The 16160-nt window shown below is 52.7% G+C and overlaps 1 long non-coding RNA gene across 1 annotated transcript in view; it reads right to left on the reverse strand.

The window, feature by feature from the left end:
• LOC139049057 (uncharacterized) overlaps window positions 1-16160 on the reverse strand; it is a 57239-nt gene that overhangs the window by 18264 nt on the left and 22815 nt on the right. The gene's annotated exons all lie outside the window — the stretch shown is intronic.

Consider the following 16160-nt stretch of genomic DNA (forward strand, 5'->3'; position numbering starts at 1 on the left):
CGTTGATTTTATTCCGCTAAAACAGGTTTGCTCACGACGAGTAGTTCATGGTATAATATCGAATTTTTGCATTTCCTCACAGAAACGCTCGGCAGTAGCACGGGGACTTAACTAATACTGGAGCTTAGATTCTACACACCTCACTTGCTTCTTTAACTGCCTGTCAACATTAGGCGGTTCTTCACGTCTTTATTTTTTTTAAGCGGCGGAAATTTGAAGTAAAGTTAATGAAGGCTTGCAGCTATTTACAGAGTACGAATAGGAATGTACCAATATATATTTCCTTTTCCGTGTTACACGTTCAACTCACCTCTTTAGGGCGCGTTTGTTAACGATTAATAATGTAAGTTATGTTTTTTTTTGTCTATATTACCAAGTGTATATTATTTATTTATTTCAATGCCGCAGTGTGTTTTGCATTGTTATTGTGGAAATATTTCACTGTTCTTTCATATATTGTATAACTGCAATGTTTTATGGCCACTATATAACTGTAATTTATATGGCGCTTGATGTGTTACCCCATGCAGCCATATTGTACCTAAGGGGGTGAGGTTACCTCAAGCCGCATCTGTGCGACTTTTTTTCCTCATCCACCTCCACTTACCACTCCTCTGTACATGTGTGTGTAAACGGAAATTAATAAATCAAATCAAACTCACTCGAGAAATTTACTGGTGCTTGCTGCTTGAGGAATATACATGACGAATCTGTTTGGCGAACTGACACAGGCTGCTCGGCCCTATTTTTTTAGTGAAGTGTGCCTGCTGGACCGCATAGCTGCAGCCAGAAAGAAGTCGAAGCGTCAATGATTAGTAGTATGGGACATATTGAAGATATCGAAATTCCCCCGGTGGAGGGTCAGAAATCAAGTTAAAGTATATGCAAGGCTTGTGGTGCTTTCTTTATGAATATTTGCGATTGGATTGGAGCAAACTTAATTTGCCTGCAAGGTTCTCTTTTATGTACCGACGAAGCGAATAGTTATCCGTTTGTATAATTGAATAACGCTGGATCGAGACATGGTGAGACAGAAGGTGCTTGAATTTTCCTTTTGTATACAGGAAATCTAAGCTGCGGTGTAGTAGCTCGAGAATACTTTAGCCATTCCAGTTTGCGCTGTAAAAAACATGCTTTATGGTTTTAATTCGAAGTTGCAGTGAACTGATGGGTTTCGCGAACATAGCGTGCCTCGCCATACGGACAATCGATTGCTACCGTTACGTGATCAGCGGTGTGCCATATTGTCGATAAAGGCTACTGAGGGCCACTATGAAACATTTCATCACTTTCAATTGAGTGGCTCTCGATCTTAACAGCGAAACTTTTCTCTCAGGTGATTGCTACTATGGTATTTGTGAATTAACTATGTAAATACTCTACGTGACGCGCCGTCGTGTTAGCAGCCATGAGCGATTCGTTTTTTGGAGGCCTGTTTCAGAGAGGGGTGAAACTTGTGGGGATCGCACGCGCATCCCGATATCTCCGGAGCGGCCACGCGGTTATCACGCGATAATCACGTGCTCGCTCGCGGAGGGTAGCGGGGAGAGGGCACCTCCGCCGCTCCCGCTGCTCTTCGCGCCTGGCCGCGAAGCTGCAGCCAAGGCACCCCGTTCCCTCCTTTCCCTTTCTTGGAACCGGGGAGACTTCCTCTCCGCCGCTCGAGGAGAAGCGCTATTCCCCCGACGCATCTTGGTCTCACGGTGGAAGAGCTAGCGAACGGCCGCATCTCAAATCCGCCGCTGAGACCGCCGCACGCCGTCCCCCCTGTTGCGCCCGGCCTTTGTGTGCGACTCACCGCCCCAGGGCCCGAGCGCGGAACCACTTTGGGTGAGCTGAACTCTTATCAGCCTCTTTTGTGGCTCCCACATTGTGCGGTTTGTGTTTCACCCCAGACGTGCGGAATTCTCCGCCGCTGTGGTTGTATTTTGTGTTGTATTTGTGTGTGTTGTGGCTGTTGTTGTCTGTTGGAATCATTGTACACCAAGGTGAATAAACACCTTAGGTCGAGACTCACCCTGTCCCCACTGGCCTGAACCCGCCGTGGTCGCAACTCACTGCGAACCGCGGGTTAGGGGTCACAGCTCTGACTGCTAGGGCTGCTGCGAAAGTGCTAGGGAGCGACTGCCGCTCCGTCGGCGCTGTGCGATCCAGAGAAGGGTCAGGTGCGCACGCGCGAGCCTGAGTAATACCCCTATATTTGGCGCCCAACGTGGGGCCAGAGGTGTGACAGGTTGAGTCTGTTTGTGTAAGTGATTGCCACGACACGAACGAACCATGGCAGCATACGGGGCTGATTTACCGCCGTTGTATACGCTGTCGCAGGTTGCTACCAACAGGCAACAATTCGAAGCGGCGGTAACTGCTACCGCTCAGTCATGCCCTGCGGCGAACATTAGCCCTGGGAATTTGATAAGCTTCGAAGAGGGTAGCGCTACACACGAGGCGCTCTCTCCGGCAGGATGTACCCTTGAAGGCGTGAGGCACATTACGCCGAACCCTTCGCCAGTGTTTGCGGAGAGCATGGAGCCACTGCGGCATACTTGCTCGACGCGTTCTGCTCCTGTGCCAGGCATTACTGGCCAGAGCGAGCCTCGTACCCTTGAAGGCGTGAGGCACATTACGCCGAACCCTTCGCCAGTGTTTGCGGAGAGCATGGAGCCACTGCGGCATACTTGCTCGACGCGTTCTGCTCCTGTGCCAGGCATTACTGGCCAGAGCGAGCCTCAACATGCGCTGTTGCAGGATGCGATGCGCTTGATTGAGAGGCTGACAGGTGCCGTGCAGAACACTCTGCTGACATCTGCCGCCGCTGCTAGACCGAGAGTGAGGGTGGACTTACCCACCTACAGCGGGTATCATGATTCAGTTAGCGTCAACGAATACCTCGATCGCATGCTGACTTACCAGCGCGCAACGGGGCTGTCCGATGGCGAGATACTGGAACGCGTCGTACCAGTGTCGTTAACTGATCACGCTGCCCGCTGGTTCCGGCTTACTGGCTACCGGTCTAGCACGCTGGCTGAGTTCCGAGCGGGATTACGCGAGGAATTCCTGCCCGCAGATTACGAGCGTCGTCTGCGGCGCGAGTTGGAGCTACGTACTCAGCATCCGGACGAATCCTTGCTCGAGTACGTCAGGGCGATGGACGAACTTTATCGTACCGCTGACCCTACCGCTCCGAACTGCGATAAGGTGGAGAGAGTCACACGACAAGCTCATCCCACCTTCGCAGCGTACCTAAGAGGCAGCAAGTTCAGGGATTTGGATGAACTGGCCTCGGAGGCAAAGCGCATACAGGCGGACATACTCGCCTTGCGCTCATACCGACCTCCACCCCCAGCGTCGAGGGCACTTGAGCCGCGATGCGCGTGGAACGGGGACACTTTTCGCACTCGTTCCGGTGGAGATGGTGTGGTTGCTTTCAGTGACGGACAACTGAGAAACGGTTGGGGCTTATCTGACCGGGCTCTCGATCCGTACACTTATGCCATGCGTGCAGCATGCGCTGCCGATGGCCGAGGTATGCAGAATCGTGGTCGATATGCCGGCTCGATGATGCGAGAGCAGAGCGTGCCTGCAAGGGAGCAGTCGATACAGAGGAATAACGGTCAAACGGCGCGAGGCACTGGACGCCAAGCCCGTCAAAGGCCGGCTCTCCTCTGTTATCGGTGCAACCAGCCGGGGCACTACGCCCGGGATTGCAGACAGCCTGCGAACCGAGAGCACGCGCTTTCGGGAAACGAGCGGGGCCGCCGGTGAGCAATGCTGCATGGCCGGCGGCGGTTACAGCGGTGCGAAGTGAGACACACGAACTCCTTGCCCCGCTGGCTTGTCGTTTTGGATTGCCCAGCGACACGCCAGTCCCGCTCATAGAGGTTACAGTCGCCCGGCGCAGGTTTTTTGCGCTGTTAGACACAGGAGCAAGCGCTTCACTATTTGGCGACGAGGTGTGTGAACATCTCCGTCGGAACGCTATCCGACTGAGAGAGAGTAAAGTGACCTTCCGACTGGCCAGCGGCACGGCACACGCGAGCTGTGCTGCTAGGCTTGTGGTGCGGTGGGAGAAGCGGGTGAGGCGACAGCGCCTAGCTCACCTTCCCGGCCTGTCGGTTCCTATAATTCTTGGTAGAGACTTCCTCGCCAAGACGGGCATTGTTATTGACGTCTGCAACGGAGGATATAGGGAGCGAGCATGTGGCACCCTGAAACCTTTCGTTTCATTTCAAAAAGCGTCAGAGACAACTTCGTTCGATGATGCTTCGCGCGCAGACCGACCAAACGATTGCCCGAAAAGGTCCCTCAGAACGGTTGCGGCCGGGTCGAAATGCCGTCCGGCCAACCGCGCTGAGAAAAGAGGCGCGGAGGGGAACTGCTCCCCTCCCGCACAGCCCGTAACCCCCGCTGCGGTGGCAGACTGTGCCGCAGTGAGGGGCGAACGATACCACCCGCTGCTGGACGACTCAAGCAGTTTGTCGGGGGAAGAAAAGGCTCGCCTCTCAGCGCTTCTGACTGAATATGATGCCGTATTCACAGAGCGGCCTGGTTGCACTACGCTATACAGGCACAAAATTGAGACAGGCGACGCCTCTCCGTGGAAGTGTAATCCTCGGCCGGTGAGTTTGGCTAAGAGGAAAGCACTAGACAGCGCTCTGGACGAACTGCTCGATACAGGCGTTGTTGAAAGATCGGACAGCCCATGGGGTTTTCCTGTGGTGTTGGTTCCTAAAAAGGATGGGACGCCCCGCCTTTGTGTTGACTATCGCCGCCTGAACGAGGTGACACGCAAGGACGCATATCCGCTTCCTAGCATTCCCTCGATAGTATCCAACGTTGGCGGAGCAAAGTACTTCACTACGCTCGATGCAAGCAGAGGATACTTTCAGGTGGAGGTAGATCCCTGTGACCGAGAGAAGACTGCCTTCACTTGTCACAGGGGACTTTTCCAGTTTACCCGTATGCCATTCGGACTTGTCGGTGCGCCTGCGACTTACCAGCGCCTGATGGACCGTGTCTTGGGTGACGCAAGGTGGCACCACGCTCTTGCTTACCTGGACGATGTTGTGGTATACTCGCGTACCTTTGATGGGCACTTACGCCATCTCAGGGACGTGTTGGAGCGTCTGAGGTCTGCGGGGATAACGCTAAACCCGACCAAGACCCAGATCGCAGCAACCCGAGTAACGCTACTGGGGTTTAAACTGGATAACGGACGCCTTCTACCGTGTGATGACAAGGTTCAGGCATTATTGAACTACCCGTCACCGGAAGACATAGGCGGACTGAGACGCTTTTTGGGGCTGGCGAATTTCTATCGACAGTTCATCCCAAACTGCGCTGCACTGCAAGCCCCCTTGACAATGCTGTTGAGGAAAGGTGAGCAGTGGCGGTGGGGTCCCGAGCAAGAGGAGGCACTGCGCAACCTCGTAAACGCGCTCGTGGAAACCACCGAGTTAAGGCTACCTGATTTGAACAAAGAATTTGTCATTCATACGGACGCCAGCGACCTTGGCCTAGGAGCGGTTTTGCTCCAACAGCACGAAGGTAGTTTGCGCCCGGTAGCTTTTGCCAGCCGCTCTTTGACTCCCGCAGAGAAAAATTACTCCGTGACAGAAAAAGAATGTCTGGCGATCATTTTCGCTCTCAAAAAGTTTGACTACTATGTTGATGGAGTCCCATTCATAATTGAGACCGATCATATGGCATTAACTTGGCTTAGGCGCTTAGGAGAGCCGAGCGGCCGGCTCGCGCGATGGGCACTTCTCCTGCAGCGATACGATTTTACCGTGCGCTACAGGAGAGGAAAGAACAACGTTGTGGCGGACGCACTTTCGCGCGCGCCCGTTGACTGTGAGAAGAGTGATATTACTACTCAACTCACCTCGCCCGAAACTGAGCTTGTGAGCGGACTAACCGCTGCGACGACTGAGGTTGTCAGGAGGGGTAATATTAATACCCATCGTGACCCCTCAGTGACTCAGCCTAAGAGCAGAGTAACTGCTACAATGCTCGACGGCGCTGGTCCCGAAGGAAGGGCGGATGAACCCCCTTCTCAGGACGAAAGCGTGAACCACTTGGACTGCGTCAGTTCTGTGGGGAGCGTGTTCGGCAGAAAGGAGCTGTTAGAGGCACAGCGGGAGGATCCATTTTGTAAGAAAGTGTTTGAGGGGCTCCGGGAGCCCGGCGGCGCGGCCGCGGCGCACATGGACGCAGCTGGTATTGCTGTGGGTGCGCGGCGCTCTGAAACAGCTGGTAATGCTGTGAGCGCGTTGGATTCCTACCTGCTAGACTCTGACGGCGTCCTGCTGAGATACATTCCCGCGGAGAAGGATACACACGAGTCCTTCAAAGCGGTGATTCCACGCACGCTGAGAGGAGCACTTTTACGCTACCTTCACGATACGTGCCTGGCCGGGCATGCAAGTGGCCCTAAGACTTATCTGAAGTTGTGTCGCTTTGCTACCTGGCCTGGAATGAAGCGGGAGGTGATGCGCTACGCCCGCTCGTGCAACGTGTGCCAACGCGTGAAGCCGCGTGGTGGACGCCCACCCGGGCTCATGCAGCCGATAAATAGCCGAACACCGTGGCAAATTGCGGCATGTGACGTCATGGGGCCTTACCCCAGGACACCGAGCGGGAACCGATTCCTTCTCGTAGTCACAGACCATTTCAGCAAGTGGGTGGAATTGTTCCCCCTACGGAAGCTGACGGCACGCGTAATCATGGGAAAGCTGATCGAGGTGTTTACACGATTCGGCTATCCTGAGCAGCTGATAACGGACAATGCGTCCTACTTCACTGCCAAACTCTTCGTGGACTCTTGTGCAGCTCTCGGCATTAAGCACAGGAGAACAACCACGTACCATGCCCAGGCGAATCCCACTGAGCGTGTGAACCGCAACATCAAGCACATGCTAGTTGCATTTGCGGGGACGCACAATGAGTGGGACGCTTGTCTTCCTGAAATTGGATTTGCAATCAGGTCGACGGTGAATCGATCGACTGGGTATACACCCGCCACCCTCAACCTTGGGAGGGAGCTGTTGAATCCGGTAGAACTTACTCTACAGGAACGAAGCAGCACGGAACTGGTTGTTTCGTCGGCACGCGCCGATTATGCGACTGGGCTGCGCGCGAAGGTAACGGAGGCTTTACGAAAAGCGCGACGGAACCTGAGCACTGCACGTGCCGAGCAGAAAGCGCAGTACGACCGCTCTCATCGGGAAGTTCACTACAGAGTGGGCGACCTGGTGTTGAGACGGAATCACGTCCTGAGCGACGCCAGTAAGAAATTCTCAGCTTCTCTGGCGCCGAAATGGACAGGACCGTACCGGGTGCGAGAGACTGTCTCTTCGCTCGTGTACAGGCTGGCGGACTTGAAGCTAAGACCGATCAGCCGACCGGTGCATGTCTGCGATCTCAAACCCTACTATGACAGAGGGAACGAGTGGCCCGAGGAGAATGCTCTCCCGCGCCCGCAGGCAGCGGCATCGGGTGGCACGGCTCGACGTTCGAGCCCGGTGCGGCATTATAACTTGCGATCTCGGCAGAACTAACTCTGTCCGGTTCGCGGAGGCTATTTTATTGTGCGCGATATCGGACGGAATGCTCCTCCGATGTCTAGCATGCAGGCTTCCAGAGCGAGCACGCGCTTTCTCTTTGGAAGAAGCGAGAGGGGCTAACAGAATTGTCGCAGCAGCAGACCGCCCGTCGGGAGCCGTGAAACAACCACCAAGCAAAAAGGAAAGACCATCTCCACTCCTGGTGGGGACGGGCAGGCCGTAAGCAGTCAGCAGCGCAGTGCAGGCAACAGGCGGCGAGAAAAGATCCTCCGGCGGCTAACAGCGAGGTGAGAGGTGCAGCGGACGACTTCCGGTCCGGAATGGTCGCAGCGGCGCAGAATTCGCCGAACCGCACCGCACAGCTCCGCGACCGAGTTGCAAGCCCCGCAACCAAGCCTCCAGCCTCAAGGCCGAGCGTAGACTTCTCCCGCAAGGACAGAGTGGACCCCCTGCTGCGCAGCGAGGTGCAAGCCATCGTCAGGGGTGGGTCGGCGCGCCTTTGCCGACCTTGCGTGCCGAAACCCGCGAGGGAGGACAACGAACCCCGGGAACACCAAAAGACAGCTGTCCTGCGCCATCTCGAGGCTGGTTCGGGGCTCGCGTCAGCGTAATCGAGGCAGCCAAGAAAAATCCTGGGACCCTTTCGCCACCACGGACCCGGCACGTCCGACTGGGCAGGTGACGCCGCCGAGACGCAAGGTGACCTGGACCCAGCGCCCTTCTTGCCTCCCACTGCATCCCGCTGCTGTCAAGCTGCTCCGTACCATCCTTCAACGTTCCGGCCTGGCTCGCGACCACCTACACGGCGACAACGACGGTCTGCAGCTAGAGCTGCTCCCTCACCAACATGGATGGACTCAAACCGTGTTGCTGTCGGAGTAGCATGTCCCTCTCGCAGGAAAGCCTCAGGTGACGGCGGCCTCTTAGCGGCTAAAGGGTTATTTTAAGGAGGGGGGGATGTGGGGATCGCACGCGCATCCCGATATCTCCGGAGCGGCCACGCGGTTATCACGCGATAATCACGTGCTCGCTCGCGGAGGGTAGCGGGGAGAGGGCACCTCCGCCGCTCCCGCTGCTCTTCGCGCCTGGCCGCGAAGCTGCAGCCAAGGCACCCCGTTCCCTCCTTTCCCTTTCTTGGAACCGGGGAGACTTCCTCTCCGCCGCTCGAGGAGAAGCGCTATTCCCCCGACGCATCTTGGTCTCACGGTGGAAGAGCTAGCGAACGGCCGCATCTCAAATCCGCCGCTGAGACCGCCGCACGCCGTCCCCCCTGTTGCGCCCGGCCTTTGTGTGCGACTCACCGCCCCAGGGCCCGAGCGCGGAACCACTTTGGGTGAGCTGAACTCTTATCAGCCTCTTTTGTGGCTCCCACATTGTGCGGTTTGTGTTTCACCCCAGACGTGCGGAATTCTCCGCCGCTGTGGTTGTATTTTGTGTTGTATTTGTGTGTGTTGTGGCTGTTGTTGTCTGTTGGAATCATTGTACACCAAGGTGAATAAACACCTTAGGTCGAGACTCACCCTGTCCCCACTGGCCTGAACCCGCCGTGGTCGCAACTCACTGCGAACCGCGGGTTAGGGGTCACAGCTCTGACTGCTAGGGCTGCTGCGAAAGTGCTAGGGAGCGACTGCCGCTCCGTCGGCGCTGTGCGATCCAGAGAAGGGTCAGGTGCGCACGCGCGAGCCTGAGTAATACCCCTATAAACTAGCAGCAAACAGTTTCATAAAAAATGGGTGCCTAACTCTTTCTTTTACGCATTAATAAATGGCCATATTTGGCTAGAACAACTCTCCAGAGTAATAAGAATCATGATGACAGCTTCGCTGGGCAATGTCTTTCTAACATGGATAGCATGCTGACGCTAATTACTAAGATTTTTCTTTCATGTAAAATGCAATGTCTCTCATAGCTAAATTCTAAGGGAATGTTAAGTGTTTAGCCAAGCATCGTACACAACTTCGCGTATTGAATTTGCAGACATTCTTTTTACGCAAAATTTATGGACAGACACGGCGCATATATGCTTTGTAAAACCAGTAGCCCCGTTCAACGCTACATAACTTGCGATATCCAAGCCCCAACTTTTATTGACTCGCGTGCTTTATGAGATGGTACTGTGGTTCAGGCATTACAGCAGAAAGAAGCCGACATACCCCTCAATAATTGCGGCTCGAGCCACCCATACCCCAAGCATACACGAAGGGAACGAGCGCGCGCGGCCGCCGAGCGAGACGGAGCGAGCGGCGTCCTGGCCGTGACGTCACACGCGAGAGGGCGCCACTCCTAATTCTCGGGGCTAATAGCAGATCTCTCCGGCTCGACTGCTTCCCTGGACGATATATCCAGAAGTTAAGGGCCTGGTCTCTTCGCCGGTCCTGTTCAGTGTGCATGGCAGAGACGATTGATCACCTGCTCTCCTGCTCCGCCTGCACCAAGGGTAGTGCTTCTCTCTCCGCGTCGTTTACGACGCCCGGAAACTGCTGCGGTTCTCGGCGACACAACTTCTGTTCCCCGGCCGGCGCCATAGCTCCGCCTTTCAAGCACCTGATTATGTTCCCGGAGGTCACGTGGCCATGGTGTCTATTATAAGCTGTAAATGCGCAGCCTGTCTGCAGCTGTCAGTTATGGGTCCCGCTACCACGACAGCCTTAATTGCCTCTTTTCGTTCCTCATTGTGTCACCCTCCCCTTCCCCAAGACGCATCACACGGGCTCCCTAATTTCTCTCCCCTGTGCAACCGCGTATGACGAGCACAAAGAATATAGTGCACTGAAACGTGCAACGTGTACGAGTGAATGGCAGTTCACTAATTAATGCTTTCCCTGCAAATGGTATTTCTGGGTGCTAACTTCACGGCCAACTCTTTTCGTGCAATACTCCGAACACACCATGCGTTTACAGTTAGTATCACCGTGTATATATAACGTCATGCTGACTTTTGAAAATACTTTTTTTTCAAAATTTTTCGAACGACGGTTTCCCTTACACGATGCCTGATTTTGTGTGCGGGCAACGGGCGCGCAAAATAATAATAATAATAATAATATTTGGGGTTTTACGTGCCACTTTCTGATTATGAGGCACGTCGTAGTGGAGGACTCCGGAAATTTTGACCACCTGGGGTTCTTTAACGTGCACCTAAATCTAAGCACACGGGTGTTTTCGCATTTCGCCCCCATCGAAATGCGGCCGCCGTAGCCGGGATTCGATCCCGCGACCTCGTGCTCAGCAGCCCAACACCATAGCCACTGAGCAACCACGGCGGGTGGCGCAAAATGAGCTGATATTTTGTTCGTTAACCCGTACTGCATACCTTTATTTTTATTCACATTTTTAACGCTCTTATGCAATAACGTTTTTTACACAGTTTGAGTAGATTTCGTGTCTCGGCGTACTCTCGTATGAAGTTATAATTTGCACCGATTATTTGCATTTCAGTATTTCAAATTTCTTTCACGCCCCCCTTACTCAATGCTCCGCATGGTGCCTGAACGGTACCTTGAAATAAATAAATAAATAAATAAATAAATAAATAAATAAATAAATAAATAAATAAATAGGCCCGACTCACTGCTACCGCGTAGTAAGGCCTCTATAGCTAGGTGCTATTATATATAGGTACTCACGTATACCCACAAGATCTGTTTATCGTGTCTGCCTTCTTTCCGCTACAGCCTCCTGATACGTACCTTATCTAAGGCGCGCGCCAGCAAACTACGCATATCACTCGGTTCCGGTGTCAGCAACGTTAACAGAGATAACGAATCGTGCTCTTACTTGGACGTTAGCAGCAGTGGAAAAATCTCGCGGAAAAGTCTCGTAACTCTAGCGTCACGAGACTTTTCCACCGCTGCTATCTTTAACCGCAGTCGGCGTAACTTCGGTTGCAATTGGGCCAACTGCATGTACCACTTACCTATACAGGTCGGTGTGAATCTCACCGACGAGTACATGGACCCCTACACGTTCGACGCTCGTTTCACAAGCGAGTTACCATTCGTGAGTGACGAAGGAGGCGCTAGTATATATACGTGGGCTACGAGCCGGGTGCCAGTGAGATCAAGTTGCATCAGATGTGAACAGCACAGGATGGGATGAGTGCCGGCTGACATGATGCACGAACGAAATTCAATGGCGGTGATTCTTGGGTGGACGTGGCTACTTACGCGAGTGCATAAGCGTCAACGACGGGGACGCATCAGGCCTCCCTATCGTTGTTGTTGGTTCGCCGTCAGAGGAGTGTGGGGGAAGGGAGACGGCGAACCTTACCAGTTGCATTTTGTTCTGAACATAGAGTTTCTCACTATAACACCTAGAGGGTAATCTGGCGCCACCGTATATGGGAGTTTCTTGAGGGGGCACCGTGCCGTCATGGGAATGACGGTATATGTGTCTGCGAGGCTCGTGTTGGCTGGTGTTGTAAGAGGCTTCGCCTAAAACGTGGATATGGCTACGCAAATAACGCGTTCTCAAAGTAAAATCTTCATAAAATGTTTCCATTCACGTATATTACAACTTTACTCACCCACGATGCATGACCAAGCGACCAACAGACGACCAACTGTTTCAAAGCGAGCGCGAAGCTTGTCGTCTGTCCTCCAACTTTAGAGGCCCGCTGATACTTTTTACGTAACATGTAGTCGTACACACAATAACAAGTTCTCATAGTTAAACAAAACATGTTTTCGCGTAATAATAAAGCTAAAACAGCTTTTCACGTGCTGTTCTAGTAGAAGATGAATCAATGTGACAGACGGAACGGTGCTTGCCAAGCGCGTCTTCAAGGTGTCCCGTCTCTACGAGAACGATGCCAATCCGAATCCACAATATACCGGCATTCCCATGCATACCACAGCGCAGCAGCGCCAGATTTTCCTCTAGGTAATGTGGTGAGAAACTCTATGGTTCTGAACATGTATATACTCCTGTAATCCCGCATAGAGGAGGAGGAGGATGAAAAGGAAGGAAGGAAAGGTAGGGAGGTCAACCAGACGCACGTCCGGACACACTACTGTAAACTCTCCAGAAGAAGAACCTGCAGTTTAGGCGTGTAGAATTATTAGTGCAAGGCGGTTAGAGAGAATATCACTCAAGTTAGCGATGACTTCCCTACTTTTTGGGACGATGTGACAACTAAAGTGGGAGCGGTTGAGGATCCAAGGGGAGGAGGAAAAGGAGGAAGGAAAGGTAGGGATTTCAACCAGACGTTGGGTATCCATGCAAGCAAAGAGACAGCGGAAGCCCCCAGGGCGTTACGGCGGAGAATCGCACGAATTTAACTCCTCAGAAGATTTCTGCGGGAAATGCGGTTCCATCTCGGTTGCCGACACGCTGCATGCGTCCCTACATATACGCGCTTCCCGTCGGAAATGCGGCATCATACGACGCAGGTAGAGAAGTTCCCGACGGGTGAAGTCGACAGCAACCTATCTGTGGGAATTGTGGTGTTATCGAATGTTACAAGGACGTTTTTTTTTAAGTTTTGTTTTTTGAACGAAGGAATTAACCTTGCACGCGTAAATGGGCTTCCAAGTTTTGATCACAACACCTATTTACTTTGCGTCTACCCTTCAAAGCACAGATAATTTGGCCCCCACACGCGCTGCAAGTGGTATCTATGGCAAGTGAAGTTTGCCGAACTTCCCGCGTTCATGTAACCTCCTCATCGCAGTGCTAAGTGACGTTCATTGTCTCACTGCTGCAGTTAGTGCTAAGCGCTCCCGTATATGCACGTTTATGATGCCTTACTCCGAGACCGTGTCCTTTAAGCGCATCCCCGCACTGAACGTCTCGAACATGCATCGAAACCTAATTAGCCCGTAGCCTACATCTTGCTACCGTCGAAATGCACACACTCCGCCGATGTTGGGAGTCGAACCCGGACCTTCGAACAGAGAAGCACCAACGCTACTTTCGTCATATACCGTGTGTCACAGCTATAGCGTTAGCCAAGCTGTTCAACAACAACAACAACAGAAAAAGGAGACACGGTGCATGACGCCATTACAAGACCTAGTCGTCAGCGTTCTGACAACCGAAAACACCGTAGGTCTTAAAATTGTATCCTGCACCGTGCTTTCCTAAATGTATATACTTTTTTCTTCCATGAACAGCTTGGCTATAACGTTAACTGGGCACCATATATATTGCGCTGGTTGCACGTCTCCAAAGACGCAGGCAATTTTCTTGTTCGGGAGACGTCCCCCTATACTCTTGAATTGTCTGCGCTTCCTTCCAGGTGGCCACAAGCGCTCAGGTGTGTGAACCAGGGTCTCATCCCGCGCCCGTTTTCTGCCTGCCGTATAACGAGACAGGCGTATTTACGACTCTAACTCCGCACGTTCTCCAGGAGGCACGACATTTGTGGGACACGTCAGAACACGGACGTGCGCGGCATCAGTGCCTCGAACCGAGGCCGCGGCTTCCAGACAGACGGACTCCAATTCGAGCTGGAAGCAAAATGGCGGCACTTAATTGTTATATAACAACTCCCAACGTCGAGGGCCGAATACGACGCGGTCGTATATAACAGCCTCCCACTCACTTGTTGCGTGCGGGGTGTGTTTCGTCTGCTCCTCGGGAAGCAGACGACACACGCTGTGTCTTTTTCCGTCGGTTCATTTTGCGCAAGCAGACGGCTTCATCGCGACGCATGCAGTTAAAGAGTCTGATTGTTACGAATGTCACACGGATCAGATATTTGCCAATCGCAATACCTGCCGTAGAAACTGGAATTTCGTGATGCCTCAGTGCAGACGTGAGATTTAAGTTACTATGCTGGAGGGGCACAGAAGGTGCTTGCCATACAATTTGAGCGCTAGTAACGCATCAACTTTGTTGATCCCAGGGACGAAGGTCTCAATATGCGATGTATTGTATACATACATTCGAGATCATAAAACGATGTTTCATAAATTGGGAGCAGAGGTGCGAGAAAAAAATGAACAAAGAAATAAAAAAAAATATATGAACTTCTGCGTGAATGGCCCCTTGCTTCCGCACATACACCTATACATGGACGATTGAGTGCCTTCAAACAAGCGTCCGCCATTCGGCAAAACGCAACTTCTATAGATTCTTGCCATAGTGCACGCAATGCATGGTTAACCTTAACCTCTTGAAAAAATCTGTCCGCAACGATTTTAACCGCAAGCGCCAGCTATATATAGTACATTTCTTCAAGCCAATGCCATTTCTCAATTTTAAGAAATATTTATGTCGTCTCCGAAACAAACATCCATATTTCACTGCTATCCTTGACACTGCATAATTATATACTCACCGTCATGGTCGATCGCATTGAACATTTGGATTGTACTCAAGGTTCCTTCGTTAAGCTTGGCAGGCGCTGCATTAAATTCTTCTAGATGCTTCTAAAGCCCGTAACTGACCACCGGCCAGATCTTCGAGAAGTTGCTCGCTCTACAGACGACGCTTCAGAAGCCTTGTCAACAGTACGCGAAGACGAATATGCTGCGTAGCTTCCAAGAAACTCACTTAAACCACGGTTCCAATATCTTAGTACCGCCAATGCAGCAGTGTATGCGGCCATCGTGCTCACAGATGGCGCTGCTCACGAGTTGGCGGCAGAGTCAGCCCCAGCGGATTTAGTTGACAGCGGCGCAATTCAGGCTCGAAACGACCGTCTAATCGAAACCCCACGATTCATCCAGACGTCGATTGCGTCTAATCCAAACTACACGATGCAGCCAGACGTCGATTGTGTCTGCATACGGCTCTCTCTTTGTCTACGCGCCCATGCAACGGTCCGCTTTCCGTTAGATGCAGAGGCAGACGTGCAACGTCGTCGACGCAATCTCGATCGTGAAATTGGTCCGCGCTACGACGTCCGCGTAACGGAAAGTCGGCGAATGACGTCACAAGTTCTCCAGCGCGCGACTTCGCGGTCGCGAAATGCGAGAGTGACAAAGAAACGCGACTCTTGATCTATACGACCACGAAAAGGTGCGTGGCGATGTCACGCCGCGTTACCGAGGGACCATATACATTTATAAAAGAAAATTAGAGGGAGAAACCGACAAGGCAAGAGCAGTCCCTCTTCCCCACATATGAAAAGAAAGGGGCGTTGCATTCGGAGTTGATATTCAAAGGCGAGTCTGATGGGAAAGGGTTCTCAAGCGAAGAGGGGAGGTGAAAGGGCAGGTGGGACAGGCCTGCTGTGTAGGATGTCGCGAAGAGTTACGAGCGACGTCTGCGGCAAGCTGGCAGGTCGTACACTCCGTGACGCGCCTCTAAAACGGTGCAACGCTGCGGAGGCTAGAGCCGGAGTCGGAGAATCAAGAGAACCGCGCGCGCCGCAAGATGTACTGTATCCTTCCGCCATGCACACATCCAAACCTGCGCGTCGTCTGCTCTCGACTATACAGTGCAGCAGCAGACAACGCTGCAAGACGATCGACATCGTGTTAACGACACTGGTTTGATCGTTAAAGCTTTGGAAGAAAGTTCGCAAACGCGTAGCGCAACTTAACGGTACTCGCGTTTGGCACTATTTTCCGCGATGCTTTTGTCGCTGCTTTTGCTGTGCGCGTATAGTCACTGCCGCACCGTCGCCGCGCACGGTTTTAGCGAAGGCCC

This window comes from Dermacentor albipictus, chromosome 8 (assembly GCF_038994185.2).
Source record: "Dermacentor albipictus isolate Rhodes 1998 colony chromosome 8, USDA_Dalb.pri_finalv2, whole genome shotgun sequence".
Classification (NCBI taxonomy): Eukaryota; Metazoa; Arthropoda; class Arachnida; order Ixodida; family Ixodidae; genus Dermacentor; species Dermacentor albipictus.